The sequence below is a fragment of the Lissotriton vulgaris genome, chromosome 10 (genome assembly GCF_964263255.1).
Source record: "Lissotriton vulgaris chromosome 10, aLisVul1.2, whole genome shotgun sequence".
NCBI classification, from domain to species: Eukaryota; Metazoa; Chordata; class Amphibia; order Caudata; family Salamandridae; genus Lissotriton; species Lissotriton vulgaris.
Window position 1 is genome coordinate 210414322 of NC_141698.1, and position 24495 is coordinate 210438816.

A 24495-nucleotide genomic window follows, 5' to 3' on the forward strand; every position below is an offset into this window, starting at 1 on the left:
TAGTTAACGCAGACCTTTACCCCTGTTGTAATCCGTCGTACCTGCTTGTCTCTCCATTTGATTGATTATTATCCAAGCATTTACTGTTTTACAATTGGTTCTCTTTGGATCATTCTCTATTTACAAACAAGCACAAAGTCGCAATACTTTGTTTAGTCTTTGCAGATAGTGAAAAATCGTGTAAAAAAATAAAAGTAATCGAGCAAAATCAGTAGACCACTAATTCGATCTCTTTTTGACCTCGGTAAAATACAAACATTAGGAACAACCCTTCATGAGAAATACGAAAATAGTGAAATGAACTGAGCTCCACACCATGAAGGCTGCAAAACAGCTCGACTCCGCCACCCACACCGCCCAAAATAACGACAAACCCTATGCAAATATTATAAATATACACAACACACCAGCAAAGAAACAGAGTAAAACATTTTATTAAATAACTATTTACATAACTATTTTATACTTTTTATTGCCCGATCCGGCTAGCTCAATCGATCGAGCATGAAACTCATGCACTGATAACAAGCGTTGAGAGTTTGTAGAACGATGGCTTCAGATTTTCCACATACGGTGTAGTGGCGCGAACTGGCAGGGGGCGTTTGGATTCTACCCCTTCCCCAAATAAGATTTTCATACGTGAATGTTCGTTCATGCTTTTTGTCCCTGAGTTGCTTCCATGTCACTGCCTTACATAAATGGCATAAGTCCTGGTTGTTGAGTGCCATACTTCAGAGTTCTAAGCAGCTCTTGTAACACTGTTTAAACCTTATTTGCGCCTGCTGCAGCTTCACTATTCAAAGTAAGTGGGGTCCATTTGTGGACCTGACTGCATTGGAAAACAATGTGATACGGTGCCTCCCTAAACCGCTTGACGGAGGCCCCCGAGGGGCGGTGAGATGGCGCGGACTGAGAGGGGGCGCTTGGCTCCTGCCCCCTCCCCAAGTCGTGTTGCCCTGGTGAGGCCTGAGATCGCCCCCGGCATAGGCGGCCGGCTCCCGGGGTCCGGCGGAATTTTTTCCCTTTTGAAGAATCTTCCATTCTGGACCTTGTCCCACAATCCGTTTGACCTGAAGACACGCTGTCGTGGGGCGCCCCTTTACCGTTTTAGTTGCCATTCCGCCCGCTTTTGGTACTCTGTGCCTCTTCCGCCATTCAGCTGTTTACCGCCCGCTCTTGCGACTACAACGTCTCGCTCACCATGTAGTTGAGTTGCTCCCGCTCTTAAGATTTAACCGAACTTTTTGGACTGCTGAAAGCGGTTGTATTCCGACCGCTGGTTGGTGGAGACATTTTGACTATATTCTGGACCTGCATTGTCGCGTAATGCGTCATATGACGCGACGCGTTAGCGCACCCGGAAGTGCTCCGGTGCGCAAGGCGCAGCTTCCCGGAAACGATCCAGAGCGCGCCGCGCAGCGCGTAACGTAAGCATAACAGGTCATGTGACTTGTTAATAAAACTTTTCATTGGTTCATTTTACTTTTCTTTTCCTAATTATGTAAGACTAGGTCATGTGACCTAAAAATAACACTTTTCATTGGATTAAAACATTTTTTTTCCCAAACGATGAAAGCCCCACCTTGTTTCTGGATGTTTCAGACTGAAGCTGGCGTCACCATGAGAGCACCACCATCTCGTAGCTCCGTCGTGGCCATTCCGCAAGCAACCATGGCAGCCGCTCCCCACCGGAAGCCTGCGGGAGTCGACGGCCCCCAAGACTTTTGTACAATCTTCAAGGCTTAGGGGACGCTTTCGAGAATGGAACCCAAGCCCTGGCAGACAAGCGTCCGAGTTCCAAGGTGTCCCAGGGCCATTTTACTGGACCAGGCCCAAATCCGAAGAGCCGACCGCCATTTTAAGAGTCCTGTGGAAGCCGCCTATCTCAACTACATGGTGAGCGAGACGCTGTAGCCGTAAGAGCAGGCGGTAAACAGCTGAATGGCGGAAAAAGCACAGTGTAGCAAAAGCGGGCGGAATGGCGACTGAAACGATAAAGGGGCGCCCCACTACAGCAGACAAGCCTCCGCCATGTGCTTCAAAACTGCATATGTATCTCGTGATATCAAGGTTGGGCAACCAGTACACAACAAGCAGTTACGAGTCGCATTTACACCGGCGCCATTTTGGGCGCGGCCGGGCAGGTCCAGGATCTACTGAAACATAACAAATGAGGCTGACGTCTCTGAAGCAGTTGACGAACAGCAGGACATAGCAAATAAACATGAACTCTCTAAAGCTGTTAACTCACTGCAGGACAAAACAAGTGAACCTGAAACCTCTGGAATAATTGTCGCTGAAAAGAACAACACACAAAACTCTGTAGAGCCTGAAGAAAAAAAAAAGAAGGGCATTGTAGTTTCAGACACACTTAACACTAATGACTAAACAAAGATATCGTCTGTTTATGAAGCAGTTATCATCTTGACAGAATTGACAAAGAAGTGTACAGACACCAATGCTATTAAGAAACCCAAGGAAATCCTAACGCATCAGCATTCTCGGAAGAGGTTGACACAGATAACATCTTAAGGAACAAAGAAAGACCTGTTCACTCTTGACACCCCAGGTGCTGTGTATGTTGCACTATAGTGCTGCATCGAGAAAACGGACAACCCTATTGATGTGGATTTTTCATTATTGATTATTGTAAAGAAATGGCGACTCCCCCCTTTAGCAGATTAGCTAAATGTTTGCGTAATTTAGGCATAAAAGTTATATTATTGTTGTTGTTGTTGTTATCGTTATAGTTCTGGTTAATTTAAAAAAATGGTTAAATATATTTACAGTTTTTGTTGCGTTCGTTATATTTAAATGTTAATAAAGTTTTAAAATCTAACTTTGTTGGAGTGCTATATATGTTTAAAAAATCGGGTGAATGGGGCCTTGAATCGGGTTATTGTCATGTGTGGGCTTTGCAAGTGTACTGCTACAAGATCGGACATTTCAAACTCAAATGTACGTTCTTTTTCTTACCTTTCCGAAGCATGGAGCGCAATAGCAGGCAGAGAAAGGGTGATGCACGTGTTGAACACTGCCTGGCCTGGCAAGTTGCTGGCAGTGCCCCCCCGCCCGCTCCTGAAAGAGGGCACACACACACCGCCGCCCCGAGTACTTCACAAATCTTTAAAAGACCATGCGCTTGTTCATGAGGCTTAAATGGTTTATCACCCCTTCTAGAACCCCTGCATCGACCCTCTGACAATTCCTGGAAGAATTAGCACGTAACACAATACCAAGCCCTGTCAGCTGAAACCCCCGAGAAATCATGGGGCATATTATCAAGGGGGTTTATTTCCGCTTTTTTGGCTTTAAAAGCCAAAAAAAAAGAGATAAAATTATCTCCCTATTACCAAGCTGTCGCTAACACCAGTTAGTGACAGCTAAAAGGAGATAGCGACCATCTTGGGCCCCGCTTTGCATATCAGTGATATTTATCACTAATGACATGCAAAGTGGGCGTGGCAAGATTTTAGCGACTGGAAACAGTCCCTAACCATCGCTATCTCCTATTACCAACTTTTGGAGATATTCGCGCTAAGCGCGAATATCTCCAAAACCTAACACCTGCCCTGAGCAGTTTTAGCCATGTTATCCAATGGGAAGTGGATAACATGGCTAAAAGCATTTGCTGGATAATGCATGAATATCGCTGACTTTTCAACGATATTCATGCATTGCGGCCGTTTTTTATTGCATTTGCGATAAACCTTGCTAATAGCAAGGTTTATGTGCGATAAAATTCGCCGAAGTGCGGCGATAATTTTTGTCTCTAAACAAGTTAGAGACAAAAATTACCGCTAGTTGTTGGTAATATGCCCCCGGGTTTTTCCTTGCAGGAATCGGGAGGCGAAAGACTAGCACTGAAATCAGTAGTCTCACGCCTGAATTGGGAGGGTTGGCATGTCTGGATACTCTACAGCTGGGGCCATAAACTACATCCGCAGGGCTAGGTGATAGCCTAGGTCCGTCCTGGACAATCGGACACAGAGGAAGAGGAGTGTCAGAGGGTGCGGTAGTGAATTGGGTGAAAGGGAGGTGTCGGGCGGGCACAGGGTGTGATTCTCAGAGAAGAGCAGCGCAGATGGGGGGAAGTATATGTCCCATGCATGAGAGAGAGAGCGGGGGTGACCAGTGCGTCGGGGAGATGCTTGCGAGGGTGGGGAGCCATGCTGAGGATCGGCGGCGTGCAGAGAGTGGCCCTGGTCAAGGCATCTAAAATGGCTGCCGTGCACGACAAAATTGTGGCATTGGACAAAAACGCAAGATGGCGCAGACAATGTTTATCAATAAGGATTCATTTATAACAAAATATTTACTCGCAGTGACAAAATGGTGGTCAACACTTCCTGATTTCCATCGAATCGAACGTTAACAAACGTCACGCAGCAAAAAAAAAAAAAAAAAGCTCACGCACAGTGCAGTTTTTAGCCATGTTATCCAATGGAAGGTAGATAACATGGCTAAGAGCATTTGCTGGATAATGCATGAATATCGCTGACTTTTCAGCGATATTCATGCATTGAGGCCGATGTGCGGCGATAATTTTTGTCTCTAAACAATTAAAACGAAGCACAAAATGGCGAATTCCCGTTTCGCTACCAGTTTGCGGCCCAGTTCGCGGCCTGTGAAGCGCTTCTACCGTGAAAAATCTTTTTTTTTTATTTTCCCCACGGGACCCTTTAATAACCCCAACAACATTCCTAGGGGGTCAAGAGGGGTATACCTTGCCCCCTTTCAAAAAATTCCCCCTTCGTTTTTCACCTCTTCTTCTCTCTCGATCCTACCGAGAGATAAGATGGCGGCCGCTCCGGACTGTTTAGAATGTTGACAGACACCGGAGAGCCAATCAGCTTTCTGCGCGCAAAGTTCCGTTTCGCGAAAAGTAAGCGGACCGGATCGCTGCCCGGAGCGCTGTTACAGATATATATCTTGTTTTGAACGTTAATTTCTCAAAAACTACTGGAGCACATATATTGAGACCTAGCAAAGGCACATCGGGCTAACAGTCCCTACAATTTTGCCAAGTTTCGTGCAAATCCATTCAGCCGTTCGAGCTAAAAGTGAGTTCAACCGCCCTATGGAAAAATGAATGGGAAAAACGCGTTTTGGGACCACCCTTTTTTCTCAGCCCCCCCTTGACGAACCCCCACCAAATTTTCAGGGGCTGCGCAGAAACAAAATGTGCCATTTTCCGGAAAATTTCTGCCGATTCCGTCCTCAAACGCCAAAGTTATTAGACATAGAATTTTCAAAAATCCCATAGGGAATTAATCCTAACTATATATACCTACTGGCGATAGCCAGTAGGTAATATATATATATATGTATATATATATATATATATATATATATATATATATATATATATATATATATATATATATATATATATATATATATATTTATTTTTTTTGTGTTATTTTTTTTGTTTATTATGCAACTCCAAATAAATACATAGCAAAAAAGACATATAAGACATATATTTAGCAGCAAATGGATACATAGAGAGTTTGGCAGTAGTATAAAAGGGCATATTAAGAACCAGGAGAAAAAGAATTCCAGACATTTCAATGTCAATACCTCTCCAGAGACTATCATCAAGTAGCAGCACACGCTTCACACCCAGTGCTTTAAATGAGAGAACTCTACCTGCAATTAGAAGTAAGGGATGGAGGAAGAGGTCACAGGACAGTGGAAGGCACTATTAAAGGCAGATCTAGGCAGTGTCATTGATGTGTTTATTTGTTTCTGCATGTTGTGCACCAAAGGCAGACTGTTTGGCTGCATGTACAAAGAACCAACTTAATCAGCAGTGGCCCGTGCAAGTACAAAAATTATTCATTTATTTAATTTCCCCTTGTCATCGTATGTTGAAATCACCCCTACCGGGCCCGTTTATACCTGCATGGTCCGTGGCTGAATTTAATATTCACTTTCACTTCCGGAGCTTGGCAGAAACCTTAATGTCTCTACCGTCAGTCGTCTTTGCCAAGTAATTCCGCATGTTTTGCCTAGCACCCGTCCCCAGTGCAGAATTCACCCCAAAATGCTCTATTGTCCCTTGCGCACACTTCATCTTTCTTTTCATGCTGGTGCTTACTATCCTGCATAACATAAAATCATCAGCAATCGAATGCAAAGTGGCACCCAGAAATGGAGGAGACATTTCAATCTAGCATGGCATGAGAAACATCATTTACTACGAAGGCATCCCCACGCATAACGTTTAGCACGGTACACTTACCACGCAAACGTTTTTTCAACGTGGGTGCCTTCCACGACCGTCTTTACCACGAAAGTACGTTCAGCGTGGGTTGGGGGGAGACGTGGTATTCCGTCCAGTCTTGCTGGGGGGGCTGGGGGAGGGTTGGGAGGGGGGCTAGGGGGGCTAGGGGGGCTGGGGGGTCTCCCCCCCCAAAAAATAACAACAATTAAGGAGCGAGTTAGATAAAAAAAAAACGCTCTGTGGTATTAATGAAGTAAAAGGAAAGAGCCTCCCCCAAAGACGTGCAGTGTACGTCAAAAAAGAAGTCCTTTTTTTATTTTGGAAGATGTGTTTTGACGCTTGTTTCCATGGTAGATGGAAGTAAGGGCTGCTGTAGAAAGACGTGCAGGTAAGACGTGGTACAATCCTTCGTTGTAAATTCCAGCGTGGTAAAGCCACTTGCGATGTAAAATTTGCGTGGTTATGCCATGCGTGGAACTTGAAATCGTTGAAAAATCATATATTCGCATGGCATGACCTAGACAGTGAAAGGTTCGTGAAGGAGGCCACTGCAGATTTCACCACCCATTGTTTATGTCATTTTATTTGATACAAGGAGCTTTTCTTTTTTTAATAAATATGGGTTTTGATACAATTTATGTTATGTTTCACTTGGTATATGTGTAATTGAGGATAGAGGAGTTTTCTAGATAGGTGTCTAGCTTTACAAGTTACATTAAAAAAAACTTTATTTAAAAACCACAGAAAGGAACTTTCTCTTTTGTCATATTATTTCCCAGTCCTTTCTGGGTTCATCAGGGAAAACTCTCTCTTTTTCCAGTTTAGTGTCAGTGTGCCTGGCCACCTGAAAGAAATGCAAATATACCCCATAGGGCCGGCTCTAGGTCGGTGCGATGGTTGCCACCGCACCAGGCGCTGACTTGGGATGGGGGCCCATGTTAATTGTTTAAAAAGCACCCGAGATCGCCTTCCTTGTCCCAGCAATTTTAAAGCATCAATAAAAATGTCAAAGTGATTAACATTCTTCCTGGAGAGAGCTTTGTCTGGTAGTAGAAGTTTTGACTCATTGTAATATGCCTACTGCACGAAAGTGTTGCATTCAGATCACAAAGTGCATATACTATAAAAAGGGCAATAGGTTATCGTTTTTGTCAGAGAGATTCTTTTGTTGCTTCCAGTTTATAAACTAAAATCCTAATACAGAGCAGTAAGCTATTTATTGTCATCAAAGTGCCACTTGCAAACTGCAAGGAAAATATTAAAGCTAGGCTTTGTTTTGCCTAGTCTTTCCTTATTCTGATATTGCAAAAACATTTGGGTGGAAATCAATTCTTAATATTAAACAATGGTGTAACATTTTAAATTCTGAAATTATGCTTTTCCAGACCAAAGTACCTGTATGGATGACATGTGACTCCTACACCTTGCTGTCCTCTGTCTTATGTACCATTTCCTTTACACTGATTTACACAGGTATGGCTGTCTCCATTCACTGTATGTGTGGTGTAAAGTGTTCTAACACTTTAAACAGGTATGAGTGGCGCTATGAAACTCAAATCTAAGAGACAGTGGTTATGGAGACTTGGGGGGGATTGTCAAATGATGGTAGTGAGGGAATCCGTGGCAGAGGTGGTCTTTGAGGGGGGCGCCAACCAACATTGTCTCAGAGGGTGCCACCAGTGCTAAAGCCGGCCTGGATGCCCTACTATTTAATCTGGAACTGTAAAGGGTGCTTGGGACCGGTGAATCACTCAAACCTTTGCGATGACAAAGAGTTGTTTTTAGAGTGGTAGTGCAAAGAGTAAAGAACTGGGCTGTGAAGTGTTTGCTTTTATTCATAACTGTACGTACACAGCCCTTGGTACCCCTAAGGAGGTGTTGAACGGACAGTTATTTAAAAAAGAAATTGGATTACATAGGCCCTGGGATTCCTAAAATCTACATTTTGGAAGAACCATTTTATTTAAAACTATTTATACATTTTGTAGCAGTCTATGTCAAGTCAAGTCAAGTCAATAAATTTGTATAGCGCGCTACATACCCAGAGGGTCTCAAGGCGCTTATTTTACTGTGTGTAATGCAATGCAAGTATAAAATAACGACTTATATTCTCACAGTGCTTTCTGTCACAGGCTGTGATCACGTAGCACTAAAAATACACTAGTCTCCTCTGCACCAACCAAGATTTAATTCTGTGTCTCTCTGGTTACACACAGACCTCTGCAGTGCATTAACTAATAGAGGTTTTATAATGTACTGCAGTGCTTTTCCCACTGAGCAACAACGTGTTACATTTATTTTTAATTTACACTGCCCATTATTGTATATGTTGGCACCTGATGGTGAAAGACCTAAAAAAGCATACAGAATATTTTGGGGCTTATTTATGAGAGGCTTGCGCCACCAGAGCACCAATTTTGTTTATGCTCTGGGGGCGCGAGCATCTCAAGCATACCTATGAGCTGCGCAAAGTCACCCTGCATGGCTTTGCGTGGCCTCTTAGATATGGAATAAGACAAAGCAGGGCAAGCTTCTGCCTTGCCTAACTCTTCCTCAAGGAGTTGTTCCATGTGCGCTGCATGGGGTTCCCACGCAACACCCATGTATTTTGATGCTGCCCCAGATTATTAAAATCACTTAACCCCTTCGCTGCGGCGGCTATTCCGCCGCAGCGCTAAAGGGGCGGGGCGGCCGCGCGGCGGCCGCATGCTGGTGACGGAGCCGCTCCGTCACCAGCCGCGGTTGAGCTATGCTGGTGACGGAGCGGTTCCGTCATGACCCGCCCCGCTCATTAGAACGCCCACGCAGGTGCGGCGGCTGGGCCATGACGGAACCGCTCCGTCATCAGCACAGCGCACCTGCAGCTGATGACCGAGCGGTTCCGTCATCAGCATGCAAAGGGTTAAACTTCTTTTGGGATTATTTTTGTGAAGGAAGGGGCCACTTCCTGCACAAAAACAATCCTGCCTATGTTGGTGCTAGGCAGCAATTTGTGCGCCAACGCAAGGGGAAAGGACAGGAATGCACCGTATTTTATAAATACGGTGCATTCCTGCCCTTCCACATTGGCATAAAGCAGCGCAGCAAGTGGTTTTGCAGCGCTGCCTGACCCCAATTCCTTATAAATGAGGCCCTTTGTTTTTATCTACACCTTTGACCACGCCCCCATGCTCCCTGACCTTTGGTTTTGCCAAACACTGTTTAATATTATTTCCCCACTGTAAACATTATTTTGTGTGGCAATTGGTGGCGTTTACGGTTGTCGATGATGAGGAGTACCAGGTTCTAGAAATGTTTATCAGGAGGGGGTCCTTACTCCTAAAAAAGTTTGACAAGTGGGTCTCAGCATCAAAAAGTTTGAAGATCTCTGCCGTAAAGTGCTTCAACGCCTCGGCAAGGGTAGTAAGAGCTATATAAGTTCAAGTACAATTACAATTATGGCACCTGGCACTGCTATTGCAAGTGGCCTACCTGTTCTGTGTCTAATAAAAGTTTGAGCTGTTGCTATCTGTGCCACAGCTGTTCCCAGATATGGAAAATGGATTAATGAATGTCTTGGCATTAAACAAAACCTGCCTTGGCTGATCTAATTTTTGTAGCCAGTGTGAAAGAAACATATGATATGATATGAGACTTAGAAGCGGCAGTACTTCTGTTGACAGTTTTACTACACTCCAGTGACCTTTTCCACCCTACTTTATGTATTTCAGTCTTTCTTTTTCATTTTTGAAAGTCCTGGTTGAAATTACTAGAGCAGGCTGGCAAAGGCCAAGCGAGTCTGCTCGGGGCTGGCGGTAGCCCCTGCGAGCTCTCATATTTATGGAGTTACTATTTCCTAAATGAAGTGCTGCTGGGCTCCACAGTATAAAAATAACTACTTAATGATGTTTAACATGTGCCCTAATGTTTAAACACACGTCAGCAGCCATAACTAAACAAACATGGCCATTTAAAGCATTACTAGGCACGTAATATATATGTATTTTTCTGGCTTCTAATTGCACTCCGCAATTCGAATAAATAAAAAACATTTTGAATCATTACATAAAGAAACATGGAATGCTTTCCTGCTGATGAACGAAAACTACTTGCAGCTATAAAGAACGTGAGGATTTAAGATTAATTACTCTACTGGCTTTGTTAAATAGAGACACTAAACACTTGGAGCGATACTACCACCTAGAGGTCAAAAGTAAAATCACACATTATTTGTACGACTATCTTTTACATCTGTATAACAGACGGACAGGTAAACGCTGGGTATACGGGAGCGGATTCATTCTAGAGGTTAAAACTAAAAATGACATGGTTTGGGCTCTTTTGCTTTTGTTGGAGCAACATAAGGATCAAAACAATTCTAAGTGAATTCAAACAAGACATAAATTAAAGCAAAATGGAAAATGACTTAAAAAGTAACTCTATATAAGGTCACTTTGCTTAAGCAAAATTAACAGATTTTAGACAGGAAGACTAGGTTTCCATTCCTAAATTAAAGACATTTTATTCAATGTTCTCCAGAATTTGAAATAATGAGCTGTAATTGTAATTCGATTTATGTAGCAGTTACCACATCTGACGTTTCGCTGAAGCACTTTACTTCAAGTACCACGCTACTCAGAAACCCAAGGTTAGTGGTTAATCTAGTAGCTATTGTTAGTTATTGTGATTAGTCTTGTGCTCTCCTGTCACTTTGTAATATTAATACCAGGCATGTGTGATCATTGGTGTGGGCTATGTTGTTTCAGGTGAATCGGTAGCAAGATAGATAGGCTGGCAGAAGTTTGGTAAATTTAGATTACAGCAATAGGATTTTAAAGAGGAGAAGTTGTGAGCTATGAAATTAGGTATCACCCAATTGCAGAATTACAAAAAGAAGGATTGTGGCAGGCTTGATACTGAGAGGAGGCTTTTCTCAGAAATAGAAGCTAAAAGGAGGAGGGAAGGTAAAAAGAGGGTCACTCTGAAGAAAGAAAAGAGAATAATGAAATGGGAGTAAGTCGAGGTCTATTTTTTCATGCAGGGTTTAGGAGTATAGTGGGACGAGTGTTTTTGAGTTAGCAAAACATCGTAGAATGTAAGCTGTAGAAAGAAATAACCTCATCCCTAGTGCTCTATATCCGGGGCAGGCAGTTTAAACATAAGATTCGGTGTGCACATGTCATTTAGACATAAAACCCTATCCTATTGTGCCCCAAGCCTGAGACAGGTCTTTTAAACATAGTATGAAGTATCAGAACCTCTGTACAGGGGTTGTACATTGCACAAGGGGAGTTGGCACAGAAACAGAAGGTCTCATTTAAAGATTTTACCTCACTATTCTGTAAATAGAATGCGTTTTTTTATTCAGTCACTAAAAATGAGTTATTTGGCACTGGCTGAGAGTCTCACTAATGAACAATCAGATTTCTGCTCTTTATGTCATCTAATTCCATCCAAGTGTATGTTGTGCGTGTTTGTGTATGTGACTATTGTAGATACGGTTCTTCTGAACTATTTGTGTTGACTTTATTAGGACTGTAACTGACTAAGCTTTGTCATGGACCAGAAAGACATGAACCAACCACCCCAGAAATCCGTTTTAAATTGATCAGTCTGATTCTGGGACTGACAGCTCAAGACCAGATGCATCTATCCCATGATCATAGGTTTGAACCCTGGCAGGTCCACTGTTTTTTTCAATATCTACAGACAGTCCACAACTTGATCTGATGCCGAGAGCCAACCAACCTTTACCAGCGTGATTGCCATATCATCGCTATTGTCCACCCTTGTCCCACCTCTGCGACCAAGAACCTCGGTTTCCTGCCAAGGCCCCAATCTTTGCTAGCACAGACCACTTGCCTAAGTTCATGCTTTTCCATTCTCTTGCCATATCCTGCACATACCAATCCCCATCTCTGAGCCAGGCCTCCACACAGAGAAATCATGACTGCCCCCACTTCAGGTCTATATTGCTTGTTCCCTGCATGAGAGCTGTGTGCCACTGACCTGCTACAAATATGTTGCATTCCAACATACATACACATAGAGGGGTGAAGAGCTACAAGGATATAGATAGTAGATAAAGCATGCAGGGACACACACAGTGTTTGTAAAAGTTGCCCTCACTCACACACACAATTGTGTGTGACATGCTTCATCATCGGGTCTGCTTACAATACACCCTGGCGTAGCCACGCACAGGATGGAGCATAAGGGTGGGAGTAACATAAAACAGTACAGACAAACAAAAACAGAAGGTGAGTAAACAGTGTTACCAACCCTGACTGGGAAAGCGTGATAAGGACAAGTGCAGTGAAAAGTGATGTTAAAACTGCCTCATGCATACTCTATGTATATTCCTTTATTCTAGAGCCTCATGGACAGGATTAAAAAGTGAAAAAGGTGTGGGTATATTTATGAGGATTAAGGACTCACATCAACCCCCCCCCCCGAAAACTGCTAAAGTCAACATGTTTCGACCGATGTATTCTGTGCCCACAATCGAGGGTCACACCGGTCTTCCTCAGGACTCTATATCCGTCCCAGTCCACCCTGTTACCTTGTTTAGGTTAATATCCAGAGAGAATAGTACTGCTTAGTGGAGGAATTCCCTTTCAAACCACGGGACACATATACTGTGAAAAATAAGAAACATACAACTAAAGTTATTGCAGAGGTCCCTATCGATGAGGTAATAAATACTCATTTAGTTCACAAACAACGTTCTCTTAAACCTTGTAATACAATGCCCCCAAAAAACACGGCCAAAGTCGGTCACGTAATCACACTGGGTCCTGAATCGGTTTATCCAGTGTTCAGGTGTTAGTCATTGCTCCCAACAGAATAAAAACACACCCCCCTCCGGTGGCCTCGGCGGAAGAGCTATCCATTAAAATAATTCACAACTTTGTAGGTGGCGTTACTAACCACATACCATAGAAAAAGTCAAAATCAGCCCCCGGTCACCCCACTCACCAAGTCTATTGTAACCCTGAGCTAAAAAAGGCAGTGGGCTGGATGAATCTCCTAGGACACAACCTACGGGTTCAAAAGAGAAAACTCTCAGAGGACATGATGAACCATCCCATCCTATTGCAGTCCAGAAACATCGGACCCAGGCGTATCTCTTATCAAAAAATAAAACATACAGTAAACGGAACATTGTTACGGAGTTAGTTCCTGCCCAAGTGTTCCAAAATTCCAGTGCCAAACTTACTGTCCCTGGGATGATTCAGGCCCAGTCGGCCAGCCGCAGTCCTGCCGTGAAGTGCAAGCAAGTCCGGCAGACGCCATCAGTAAATACCTCACTTCCCGGTCCCCGGGCCAATCACCTGCCGGCGTGCCTTCCACGTGACAGCACGTCACGCATGATGTCATAGGGAGGCCCGCCCCGGATCACGGTAATAGAGGAAGTCCTAAGAAGTCCCCACCAAAGCAGTCCTTCAAATCACGGTATATCATAACCAAACATTGTTTAATATATACGACAATTATATTTAAATATCAACAAGGGCACCCTTACGAGTCAGCAAAGGACCTCGGGGAACATATTTTTTAAAACAACAGTGGTCCCAAGCATTATTGAGATACAAACAGTTAACAATATAGACACAATGGATACTATATTGGTTTTGGACATGTCCGGCCGGACAGAGGTCTCAATCTTTTTATGTATTCACAAGGAATACACAAGAATTTCCTTCAACAATTCTTCGTAGCGGGCACAGGCCTGTACCCTACCACATACAAATTGGCATGGTGAAAAGTGTCACAAACAGAAAACACAAGGCTTTTAGGCAAAAGAACTTCAGGTTCCTGTGGATGAAAATGAAACAGAAATTCCAGTTACACCATTACATACATATAACACTAGGTGTACATTATAAGTATATGGTGTACATAAAGGTTGACGGCGTTTCAATCCCACTATCTAATCATGGGGATCATCATCAAGACATTGGTAATGCCAAAACAATATATACCTTTGTAGCCAATAACAGCCACCCTAGGGATGTCGGGCAAGGCAATAGCGAATGATCAGAGAGTCGGGTGGACTCGGCATCCAAGAATCGGGTCATCAGATTTAACCGCGTCTGCAATGTTCTCGATCGCGTTTAAGGGAGGATAGTCCGGATTAGTCGGACGGTGTATTAGTCGGACGGTGTATCTTCCTCGTGGTGCACCACGAAGAAGATACACCGTCCAAAACCACATGTCCAAAACCAATATAGTATCCATTGTGTCTATATTGTTAACTGTTTGTATCTCAATAATGCATGGGACCACTGTTGTTTTCAAAAATATATACGACAATGGCACGCAAGATCAGGCCATGCTCCACTCATGGGGATACACAAGTGAGTGTGCGCCGCCCACCCGAACGACAAAGATCTTAATTCTGAAGAGTCAGGAGAGCCTAGTTCATGTGACATACCACGTCCTATACATTCCCCCAGGCTCTGCCCCATTAGTGCCCCATCCACGATGCAATATTATCTTCACTCTCGGGCACCGAAACCTTAATACAAAATTGGACGGTCTAAACAAAAAATGTGTTTTGTATGTTCAACCAGGGACGAAGTTATTAATTAAAGGCACCTCAATAAAATGAGCCAGTTTTAAAGGAGCCAGCCGTCGTTAATTTAGAATAGAATCAACCCAAACCCAGGTCTGTAGTAAAGTGTACAAGCCCAGACTCTCAGAAGCTCGGGAAGTGCTACACTCAATGGACCCCCAACTGTGGTAAAAGGCATAGAGGCATATACCCAAGACACTTCACCTCCTTCAATAGAAGTCCTCATGGCCATTTATACAATAAAGAGAAACAGCACAAAAATCAATCGACTGGGTACCTCATCGATTGATAGAGTGCCAGGGGATCTCGTCATTGAGTCCCAAACGATGGCTATTTAAACAATATTCAATAACAACGAAAGAGTGACTAATTAAGCGTTAAAAAAGGGAACACACAGATGTTAGTGGAACGACCCTCACTCACCAACCTGATTGGTGACATGCTTCATCATAGGGTCCCCACTGAATCGGCCGAGTGCCGTTCCGGTGTGCTACAACGCCTGCAATTGCAGCGGAGCAGGTTTTTGTTTTGTGCTGGTGAAAGTGATGTAGTGTAGTTTAAAAAGTAACCAGATACTACCTTAGGAACAGTTTATTCTGGGTGATTTGGTTACTAGCTAAAAACAAGTGGCGGATCTATACCAGCTGGGTGATGAGGCTGGGAGATCCGATTAGGCACAAAAGGTGAAAAAGTTGGTCAACATGTTTCTGCTTATATATTAATGCATGTTCTGCTAAGCTTTCATCAGGACCTTGTAACTGGTGAGACCATGGTGGTATACGCTCACTAAGGCGTACCCTAACCACTGGTCTTGTGCAATTTATAAAACTCACGGTTTTACCACGTGAAACGGTCTTCAAATAGTTCTCAGACCGGTAGTAACTTGCAACAGAATGTCAAGTTACTTCATGGAACCCAGACGGGGGACCCGCTAGGAGATTTCCAATATTGCAGAGTACCACCGAGTGCCTAACCGTGCACGTCTGGATCCGAATATATTTGGATCCAGACGTGCACGGTGCACGTGCACGGTATGAACCAGAAGGTCCTTCAAGTTCTGACTTCGTCTGTAGGAGAATAAGGGTTTTTCTATCTTCAAACCACCAGAATTCAAAATCCTCCAGTTCTTTAAAATCAGCCGTTTGATTTGCTGGGAGGCTGTATTAAAGGTGGATACGAACACCGGTTTGTTGGATTCAGGTCTCATTGTCTTGGTCAATAGTACTTCTCGGTTGGTGTTAGTAGCCCTTTTCCTGGCTCTTTTGATCACCTTCTTGGGGTATACTCACTTGGTTAGTTTATCTGTTAATACCATAGCCTCCTCTGTGAAATCAGTCTGTTCAGAACGATTCCGACGGATTCGGAAGAATTGTCCTACAGGTAAGTTTCCACGGAGGGATCTCGGATGAAAACTATCATAGGCTAGTAAAGAGTTCTTATCAGTAGGTTTGTGATAGACCTTCGTGTGGAGCATCCCTCCCCTAGGTACAATCAGAAGGTCTAAGAATGGTAGTTCAGTCTTAGTTTCAGTGGAGGTGAGGTGGAGAAGTGGATTCCTGCTATTAAGCCACTCCAAGAAATCTTCCATGGTGGCCTCGTCTCCCTTCCAGACGACCAGGACATCGTCTATATAACGACGCCATAGCCTGATGTTCGAAGACCAGGGACACAAGCTGTCATAAATAACAGATTTCTCAAAAGCTCCCACATATAGCCCTGCCAAGCTTGGCGCGAAAACACTGCCCATTGATGTTCCATGGGTTTGTAAGTACAGTGTTCCGTCATATTCAAAAAAGTTTCTTGTCAGGGCTATTTCTGCTAGGTGTAAGATGACTGCCCTGGGTGTTACATAGGGCCAGTCAGAGGTAAACAAGATGTCTTCCAAGACTCTGAGAGTTTCCCTTTGCGGGATGTTGGTGTATAAGGCCTCAATGTCGAGGCCTATTAGAAACTCAGAGTCTGGATCGACGGTAAGTCTTTCAGATACTGTAAGATGTCAAGGGTATCCCGCAAGTACGCCGGTAACTGCTGCACCAATGGTTTCAGATGAAAGTCGCAGAATTGCGACAAGGGTTCCAGCAGGGAACCCATCCCCGAGACAATGTGTCTTCGGGGAGGAGGTCTAGATGGCTTATGAATTTTAGGGAGGACATAAAAATATGGGGTCCTCGGTTGTTTGTTAATCAGGAAATTAGCTTCATGCTCTAAAATCCAATCATTAGAGAGGGCCTACTCAACTAAGGAGACGATTTCCCTTGTGATTTCTTGCGTTGGGTCCCTGACTAGTCTCTGATAGTTTCTTTAAGCCGATGAAAGGCGGATGCATTCATGATTGTAAGTACTCTTATCCAGAATCACAATTGCACTGCCCTAATCAGCAGGTTTTACAATAATAGAGGGGTTCTCCTCTAGTTCTTTCAGAGCTTGTTTCTCTACATTAGATAAATTAGAAAACCCACAAGTCCTGTCCTCCTGAAAGTTCTCCATGTCATACACCACTGCTTGTTCGAACGTCCCTACCTCGAAAGGTAACACCGAAAGTTGGGGAGTAAAGGTGGACTTAGGGCAAAACAATGTATCGCTCTTCCCGGGGTCATTGTACTCCTTGTCCTGGAAAAAGATACGGAGTCTAAGATTTCTAAAGAAAATCGCTAGATCTTGACGCAGCTGGAAATTATTGGAAGATGGCTTGCTGCTCCCTTTGCTATAACCTTTTTTGTGAAGCTTATTCTACTGCATAGTTTGCACTGTCTCATTTAAGTGAAGCTTGCACCTCTGCTGCCAGTATTATACTGGGTAAGTCATTACTAAGGGTAGTTTTTTTTTTTTTGACCCCTCAAATATTAAACACTCGGGTACTGAATATACTACCTCTCATCAAAATAATAATCTGCTTAGTAAGTGTAGCCCAAAAGTAGAATCAGAAATCTTGTAGGGCTCAGCCACTGTTAGTTAGGTGTAGTTTAATATAGCCTTAGAGCCCGACCTAGCGGGATCTACCGGCCATTGAAGGCCCACTCCAGCAGTAAAGGTGCTGAGGACCTTTAACAAGGGAGCGGGCCTTTAATCGCAAGTAGTGCCCGCTAGGAGGACTCTAAGGCTCTTGGAACATTCTGCCCCTAGAGGGCAGAATGTTCTAATTACTAAAAACAAAGGCCTCTCGGAGCCCGAGGGGGTTTAAATCGCCTCGTGCTCCGAGAGGCCTTTGTTCACAGCAGCAGCTGTGAATAAAGACAACATTGCAATATTGATGTGAGGGCTTCAACTGACCCAAAGAAGCCCAGAGAACTCCATTGTATTCAATGGAGTGCTCCACATTCCAATATTCTAATAAATCTGAAAAACTTCTTGGTGTTTGGATTCCTGAAGTGAAGTTTGGTATTTATTGCACTGTCAAACCACTGGAAAAATGACACAGGTATGTATTACAAAACAGAAGGGTAGAGGCATGAAATATTTGGTATAATAGCCATTTTAACCAGGGAAAGATGACATCTGGCTGATAGGGCTGTCAGGGTGCCCTGCAATAAATTCCTACTAGCTTCCCTCACTCTTGTGATTATTGATAACATTTAGGGTAAGTGTCGTTTGAGTTAATATTATTCCACAGAGGGAGGTGATGTTTCTGATAGTCCAGGGGGTGAATTCTGTTGTTAAATAACTCGGTGGGAGTTGATCCATGCTCATGAGACCCTTAACCTGTTGTGCATTGTGGAAGAACTGACCTCTCTGCAAGGGAACTCCATATTCTTAGCTACTGATATGCAGGATCACCCCAACAAGATCTCTTACGCAAATATACTATAATCAATGAAATTGTGGTTATTACAATCATGGAGCTAGCCACAAGCCCTGAGGTATTTACCGGAACAATCTTGATCTCTGAGGAAATGCTTCATGTATGCAGCTACGCTACCGTCTCTGGAAATAGTGTGTTCCAGCCTTATGGTGGCTTCCCTTGGTCAGAAAAGCATGTGAAAAGGGTCCAAATTTACGAATTGCACTTTCGCAGAACTTATAAAAAAAAAAGTCCACACAGAGAATAAAGGAAGGATAAGGCATCACCCCCTAGCGACACACAATCAAAATCTATAGCCTTGGTCCAGACCACAGCAATCTCTCTTTTTGAAAGAGACTTGCAGCCAGCTATAAAGACAATGTTTTGAAAGCCTGTTGTGGTGGCTCCTGTGATCCTTTACAGTGCTCCATGAACCGCCATGTTAAATTTCCTTGAGGAGTCCTTTAGGAGATACCTTGTGTCACAAATCAACACGCGCAACACAGAAAAAAAAGTTGCACTTTTTTGAATATGTGAGTAGGGACCTTGAGGGAACCTTGCTACTAGTTTAAGGACCATCAAAGAGCAAATATCTTTTCATTACAGGTACAGAAAAGAAAGTAGACAAAGAAAAGGAACATTTGGCTAAGATTAGTGATGATAAAAGAAATTTGCTTTGATGGTTCAATGAAAAAGGGCATAGCTTCACCACATCTGATATCAATTTCTTCTTCCAAGGAGTTGCTCCAGGGTCATTAGTGGCAACACCATCAGCAGTGTTTCTGCGTCAGCATCTACTGGGGATTCTGGCTTCTGTGGCCTGCAATACCTTAAAGCTAAGAAGGCCCTGAACAAGAGGAAATCTGCTTAAAATTCCCAGTGCAAAAACAACAATTGATGGACGGATTGTTGCACAATGCCAAAACATTCACCCCAGTTACAGATCTGGGTTTAATCCATCGTTATTTTGCTCACCACACCACCCCAGTTCTGACATGGCCATATGCAAATCAGTCTGACCCTGTGCCTCATGGGAACAGTCCAGCCCGAACTGCCAAGCCATGTCTTTCCTGGACCGGAGACAAGCATCCTAGGACCGGTTTCTGGCTATCAGCCGTCATGAGCCCGGATAGCTTGATTGATTCCCGGTAAGCTGGTTAGCTATTGGATATGACAGTGTGAACATGTGCTAGTTAGGTCCTGAATATCCCTAAAAACTTCTAAAGCACTTTCACCAGAAGATCTCAAATACTCCTCTCAGTCTCAAGCCAAACGTTCCTGCACATCAGACATGCTGGCAAGCTAGCCCACCCAAGCATTCTCTGCTCCACCATACCAATGCTAAAGTAATCCTTTTGTTATCCCATATGCATGACACATTTACACTGCGGAGCTACATTTATATAGCTAACAGGGAACTCTCACCTCTCTAGTAGATACTCCACCATGCGATCTAGCAGAACACGCATGCAGCAACTCATCTATCCATTCAATTTTTAGGGGCTACAATCGTCACACAAGGGGAGTGCGAGGCATTAACATTCCTTTAGGATGCTCAGAGAAAACAATCAATCAACAGCCAAAGTCCCCCATAATTGTAGGACAGCTCGTCGAGAGACGTTTTAAGACATAGATAAAGTGGGCAATTGGCCAGGGCCCCCACCTTCCAATGGGCTGCATGAAAAAGTGAACATTCCGTCTATTGACCTCCAACCATTCTATTTCTCTATCTAGGCCTCTCTCCATACATGCCTACCTCTACCTTTGACTCTGTTTCCCTCATCCCAATGTCATTTTAAGAATTTTTGGTGTCTCAGGCAAGACATATTTGAACTTTTTTTGTGTGACCCTTTATTTTGAATGTTTACACATTTTTCATTGTTCGGAATCATGCTGGCTTAAATTAGCAAGAGAATTGGCAATACAGTTCAAAGACTTTCTTTACAAGGGACCCGAAAATGCGTCTTGCCCGGGGCCCCCAAAATCCTTAAGAAGACACTGAGATCACTTCACTCATAAGTTGTAAGTCTCCCTTCAAGACTGGACAAGTGCTCTGGGACCTGCTTGGCAATTTATTTGTTGCGTATTTTCTATTGAGTTTATCTCATCAAGAATCTCACATAAGACCCCTAGCAGAGCAACAGGAAAATCAGTTACTTTCAGACCTTCCACTGGTGTGGTATTACCCCTATGACTCGAATGTACTAGTTCTTCTGTCGTAGTCAGAGTGTCATCCCTGTGGGTGATCTAAATATCTAACTTGTTTGCCCTAGCGTAGTGTCAGAGCTTAAGGGCCCAGGGGATGTTGACTCAAGTCAGTACTCCAGGGCCCAGCGCATATGTATTACTCAGGACACTTAGCGTATTGTGAAAAGGGGGGAAGAACCCCATTGCCCTGCTACTCATATGTGTCTCAATTTTCTTTTGCAACCCATCCAGCCCCATTGGGCCCTTATTGGGGCCAGTGGATGGAGGACCTCCTCGTCTCTCATGAAGTTTTGGCTCAACCTCTCTGTTTTTAGTTGCCTCATCCTCTACGTCCCCCAAATTGGGAGCCGCTAGTATTGCTGGTGTCTGGCCCAGTTGTTTGGGGTCCTGTGATCTCTGGTTGCTGAGCAGCAGAGTCTCGTAATGCCAGCTCAGAGACTGTCAAGCCACCCCCACCAATCATGCATGCTCATCTGTGGGGGTCACCATGTTTGCTTTAATGCTTCTTTTTAATGATTTTAATGGCTTACTCTTCATCAAGTTCCCTCAATGGCAATAATTGCAGGCGAGACATCTCCCCTGATGAACAAATACCCTTCTTACTTCTGTGAGTTCTGAAACTCTAATAGCATAGTTTGTTTTTGGGGAGAAGGGCGCCAGGAATTATAAACTTAATTGAAGGGGTAAGCAATCAGATGAACTGTCTCAAGAGCCCGATACTCCATAAGTTGAGATCCGCCGAATCTCGCTGTGTCACGTCACCAGCCTTCCGAACTTCTGTTAGACACGCTAACTTGTGGAGGATGCTGGTCTCCAGATCTCGCCACAGACCTGTTCCCATTAATGGGCTAGTGAATCAACAAATCTGAGGTCTGAGTACTCTGCAAGGCTGTTTCATGGCAGCCATATCTCTCACTTGTCTCGACTGGCAGCGTTGGGTCTGGGCGAGAGAAGCGACATGTGGTGTACTGACAAGCATTTGATAAAACGGAAGGGATGTGGCAGCGTGTCTCAGATTGGGAGGATAAACTGACCCTGGCCACTGGGACAATGCAGCACATTGAGAAACAGCTAGGAGTATTAAGGATCAAGCATGAGGAGTTAGAAAATCACTCCTGAAGATCTAATCATATAATCATAGGGATTCCAGAACCTAAGGAGAAAGATAAGGTCTCAATTACATATGGGAATAACTTGAATAAGAAATTCATCCTCCCTGACTACTCGCAGAACTTAACAATTGTGCATGTGCATCACATGACTGCTCATGCTCTGGCCAACTCTAAATATTCTCGCATATTATTAATACATTTTGCAGATTTTTGGGTCAAAGAGAAAATTCTAAAAAAAGGTAATTAAGGAGAAAGCAATTGATGTGAACAATGAGTGTTCAATCTGAGTTTTTTGGACATGACTGTGAAATCTGCCCGCAGGAGAAATTACTTTAAGGCTCTGTTCCCAGCGTTTCCCATACCGGGGTGCAGGCCATATCATTCAACAGCCCACGATGAAAGTACTGCATAAAGGCCAGTTCAGTCTATTTTCCACTGTTGATGAAGCATCAAAGCTCCTGAGGGAGATATTAAAGAGGGCACAGCCTTAGCAGACGGTATACTAAAACCTATATCTGAACCCTTTTTTTCTCAGGAGCGGCAACTTGGGTGGTAGGGAAGCGAGTAAGCACGGCACAACAATATGGTGCCAGATGTGCTAAGGTGTGATCTCAGGGGTCACAGTGGTGGGGCCCTAGAGGTGAACGGGCATGAGGGTTAAGGGGTGACACTGGGGTGGTTTATTGTAACAAATGATGGTTTGGTTTGATGCTTTGTTACAGAAGTGGTAAAATCCCTCTGCATTGCACTATGAGAATGTCCAGATTTTTTTATTTTTTTGGGAACTTTTTATTGAGAGAAAAGTAGGGCATTTTGAAATCACATGGCTTCTACATTGTGCATTACATATCAAAACAAATGTCGGCAGTACTACACACATTTCTATTACATGTTGCATTTTAATTGGCATATTTCTTAATTCCACCTCCCCACGCCCCCTCACTCAGACACATCATCCATTTCTGGCACAGGCGGGTCCCAGATAGAGCCCCTGAATGTGTTCCATGCTCCCCATACTTTCTCCCATATCTGGGGGCATCCTCAGTGAACGTATACCACCCTTTCCGCCAAGATAGCCTTGTCCATATCTTTGCACCACTCTCTGAGCGTCAGCGACTCCTCGGACCCCCATTTCCTGGCAGTGTTACGTTTGACAAACATCATCCCCAGCGTTACCCAATCTTGAGCTGGGTGCGAAAGATCGTTAGGTTCCCACAGATTTAGGAGACAACACCTCGGTTCTGGTATAAGTGACACCCCCGTAACCTGCGACATTGTTCGCATCACCTGAACCCAGTAAGCTGCAATGTGGGGGCACTGCCATATAGTGTGATAAAAGGTCCCCTCCTCCCCACATTTGCGTAAGCAAAACTGATGTGTTGCCCTCCCTGTTGTAAAGAGGGTTACTCTGGTGTAGTATGTACGGTGCAGTATCTTTAACTGTACTAAACGAAGTCGTGATGGTATGGCTACTTCCCGTGGAGACGACAGTGCTGTTTGCCAATCTGCATCATCAAAATCTCCCAAGTCAGTGGACCATTTATGTCTGAGCGTTAGCATCGGGTCCGGCATGTTGTTGAATAGTTTGCGGTAGGTGAAGGAAGTAGCCTTTTTGGTCATGTGTTCAGTCAGCAGCCTGTCCTCTAAGGGGGTGGCCTCTGGGATATCAGTACAAGGCGTAAGAACCGAGTGCAATGCGTGCCTAATATGCATGTATCGAAACTGCTCAGTGGGGGCTAGTTCATATTGGACCGTAAGCTGTTCGAACTGAACCATTTCACCCCTCTTCCATAGATCCCCCATCGTGGAAATACCTATCAGATTCCAAGCCTGGAATCCCTTACTGTTTTTAAGCCACCCCTTGCATTTTAGTCTTACCTGCGCTGTGTACCATAGGTGGACTGTGTGTGCCGTCGGTCTAATAAGGGAGGGTGATCTACTTCTATTGTATAGTACAGACATTATTCCCGCTTCTCCAAACCCCTGTCTGTCGGCCTGGAAAGCTGGCTCTGTCTGAGGTGTATGTATCCATTGATTAATTATTTTTAACTCGGCCGCCCAGTAGTACAACTGCATATCTGGAAGGGCTATAACGCTGTCGTACCAGCCCCTTACCAACTTTCCTTGTGCCATACGCGCTGGTTTATGTACCCAGAGAAAATTGGAGACAGCCGCTGCTATCATTTTGAAATATTTTAGTGGCACAACAAATGGAGTGTTCTCCAAAACATATAAAAATCGGGGGAGCGACATCATTTTAAAAAGGGCTGCCTTGCCCAGCAAGGTCAGTGGCAGGCCATGCCGTCTCACCTGAACCATTCCAACGAGGCATCAGATTTTTTTGAAAAAACTCCTCTGACTGGGGTGTCACATAAATGCCCAAATATTTGAAAGTATCTACCGCAATTTTTAATGGGCAATCCACTGGGAGTAGTGGGGAAGGGCCCCGCAAGATGAATAAATTCGATTTTAACCAGTTGATTGTATAGCCTGACACCCGACCGAAGATTTCACAGATGTTTTAAAACACCAAAATAGAGCGCCTAGAGGAGGTTAGATATAATAGCACATCATCGTTACTATGGTGGCCATTCATTGATCCCGTGGTAGA